General features: G+C 41.2%; 1 pseudogene; it reads left to right on the top strand.

The window, feature by feature from the left end:
• The first annotated feature begins 271 nt into the window (after positions 1–271).
• On the top strand, positions 272–1255 carry LOC135979621 (olfactory receptor 5AR1-like; annotated as a pseudogene).
• Positions 1256–3154: the final 1899 nt, after the last annotated feature.

Below are 3154 nucleotides of genomic sequence, written 5' to 3'. Positions count from 1 at the left end.
ATGAGCGTCTGCTGCCAGAACTCAAAGACCCAACTGTGTAGCCTGAAGCCAGTAGCAGACTCTTAAATCTCGATATGGTCTAGTCACTACAGGGACCAGAGAAGCAGAGGGTATATTTGATAGTTATATCTTCAGACCTATGCACTGACTACAGTTTATGCTTTATTGAAAGTGACAGAATTACACCAAGGGGTTTGCACTCAGCCCTTCTTTGTCTCCTCTTTCAGTGTACACCTCACTTTTCTCACCTGCCGAGGACAGTGCATCTGGGATAAATGGGAGAGAGAAATCGCACTCTGGTGACTGAGTTCATCTTGTTCGGATTCACAGACAACCTGAAGCTGCAGGTCACCCTCTTTGTAGTGTTTCTGTTGATCTACTTGCTGATCCTAATGGGGAACCTCACCTTGGTCACCTTAATCAGGACTGACTCCTGACTTCACACCCCCATGTACTTTTTCATCAGCAACCTGGCCCTCTTAGATGTCGGCTACTCCACCATCATAATTCCCAGCACGCTGATGACCTTTGTAGCAAGGAGCAAGGTCATTTCAGTCACTGGATGCACTGTGCAGTTTTTCTTCTTCTCCATCGCCATCTCTTGTGAATGCTGGCTGTTGAGTGTGATGGCGTATGACCGCTTCACGGCCATCTGCAGCCCATTGCTCTACACCATCATCATGTCCAAGCGGTTCTGCGTGCTGCTGGTGCTGGGGTCATATTTCATGAGCTGTCTGAATTCAATGGTTCAAACTGCATTTATATTCCATTTGTCATTCTGTGATGCCTATATCAATCATTTCTTCTGTGATGTGCCCCCCATTGTGAAGCTGTCCTGCTCCGACACCCACATCACAGACATTGTTCATTTCACCTGTGCAACAATGCTAGTAACAACTACCATCCTGATTATCCTCGTCTCCTATATATACATCGTGGTCACTATCCTAAAGATCAACTCTGCCAAGGACCAACGCAAAGCCTTCTCCACCTGCGCCTCCCACCTGATGGCCGTCACCATCTTCTACGGAACGGGCTCTTTCATGTATTTACGGCCTAGTTCAAAGTCTTCCATGGATCAGGACAAAATCATCTCTGTGTTTTATACCCTTGTGATCCCCATGCTGAACCCCCTGATCTACAGCCTGAGGAATAAAGAGGTCAAAGAGGCCTTTAGGAGGATAAGAGAGAGGAAGGTTTTTTCTCTGTAAATGTAAAAACTGGGTCTGGCTTTAATTCAATAGAGGGAAGAAAAGGCGGGGAATGATTTCTCTGTATTGTTAGCTTGATTTCTGTGAATAATCAATGTGTGCACCTTCCATGAAAAGGAATAAAGGAAGGTAGATTTTCCTAGTTCTCACATCACTAAATGCATCAGGAATAGTTATCAGAGAAGAAATGGGGGACTTTGTCAAGGTTTGTGCAGCTGGCTCTTATAACACAGAAATATATTAGGAAAACCTGTCAAACAAACAGACTCATGAACCAGCAATGCAAATTGCATTTGCTAACTAATAGAAAATAGATGCATTCAACTCACATAGGCAACGTACATTAATTAAATCATGGAATTTGTTTGTTGTTGCAGCTATAAGTGCAATTAAAAAGGAGATGTGACGTAACCACAACAAGAAAGTAGTGAATAGATACAGTACATTGTATTTAGAATGTTTTATATTCATGCTGAAACTGTACTGTTGTTAGATGATGTAACCTGTGCATGAACTTGCTCTGTATACAGCGGGAGAATTCAACATGGCTAGAGAAACACATTCAACCTGACAGCCTTTAGGTATTCTCCTATGCTTAGCTTCTGCAACCTTCTGTCTTATCGATCTATCTACCTACCTACCTAAAAGTTTTATAGTGTTAGCCAATCTCATATACAATATTATCTATAATAGTAGGTATGTTTATACAAGTATGAATTGTATTCATCTTAAGATCTTCCAAAATTATTTTTACTTATGTTATGCTATTTAACCAAGAGGAGATGTGAACTATTGTAATCTCAGAGAACAAGGACAAGACAAATAATTTTGCTAACGCCTCACTAACATATGCTTTATAACAAGTTTTTACTGGTAGAGGATGCTTCGAAGGTTTTGCCAACTTCTCAAATATAATGGTCAAAACAGAGATAATAAACTAGTTATACATGTTGTCCTGTTTACTTTCCAGTCTGTGCCAGCCCAGCAAAAACATTCAAAAACATGTCAAAGATAAGAGATAAAAAACCCCTCAACTCTAGTGTAGATAGAGGCAGAGTGAAGCTCAGATTTTAAGGCAGTCTGACCTCTGCATTGTTACCATCCAGATGGGTTGGTAATATATGTAGTCTTCCTTTCTCTGTTATGCTGCATTTATCTGTTACTAAGAATCTTTTATTCATAAAAGTTGATTAAGCCTACCCATTTGGCATTATTGAATTCAGTCGAACCTGTAACATGTGGTAATGATTTAGGGCTGGACCCAGTGTGCCTTAAAAGCCAAATGCACAACTCCCACTGATTTCACTGGTGCAAATCAAGCCTTTAAAGGGGGTGAGGAGAGGGAATTCTCTGAGCTTGTCTATTTTCCAAATGATTTTTATTTACCCATCTTGCACAAATATCTGAAGAGCTAAATTCAGCTTGGGCCAGTAAATGCAGCAAAATGACATTTCCTCTCTCGGTAACATGACATTACATGTCCCATTTTGGGGTGGTATCTGTGCCATTAATAGTTCCTCTGTTTATACCTTGGAAACTATTCAAAGTGATGCTTTAAAATGTCATGTGATGGGAAGATGGATACACTTCAATGCTGATCTGTCCCTTAGGTAAGATCCATTTTGATACTGATAGCTATGGTTTCCATGTACTTGTCTGGCAAATTTCATCCACTGAAGGATCTCCAAGGATGTCACAGGAGTCTTATGAACATTATTTTCCCCACTGCTTTATCACAGTTGCCTCTGCGGTGAGGCCGTTCTGGGCTAATGCAATGTAGCCAACGTGAAATATGTCAAGAGTTAAAGGTCTAGCTGCCTCTTTGAACCCTCTTTGGCCAAATCCATGGAGGACTGGTGCAAAGCCTTCTCCACCTGCATCTTCCACTTGGTGGCCATCACAGTGTTCTTTGGAACTGGCTATTCCATGTATTCACAATATTT

This window comes from Chrysemys picta, unplaced genomic scaffold (genome assembly GCF_011386835.1).
Source record: "Chrysemys picta bellii isolate R12L10 unplaced genomic scaffold, ASM1138683v2 scaf1053, whole genome shotgun sequence".
NCBI classification, from domain to species: Eukaryota; Metazoa; Chordata; order Testudines; family Emydidae; genus Chrysemys; species Chrysemys picta.
The sequence above is the reverse complement of the archived record's forward strand: the minus strand, read 5'-3'. Positions and strand labels throughout refer to the sequence as shown.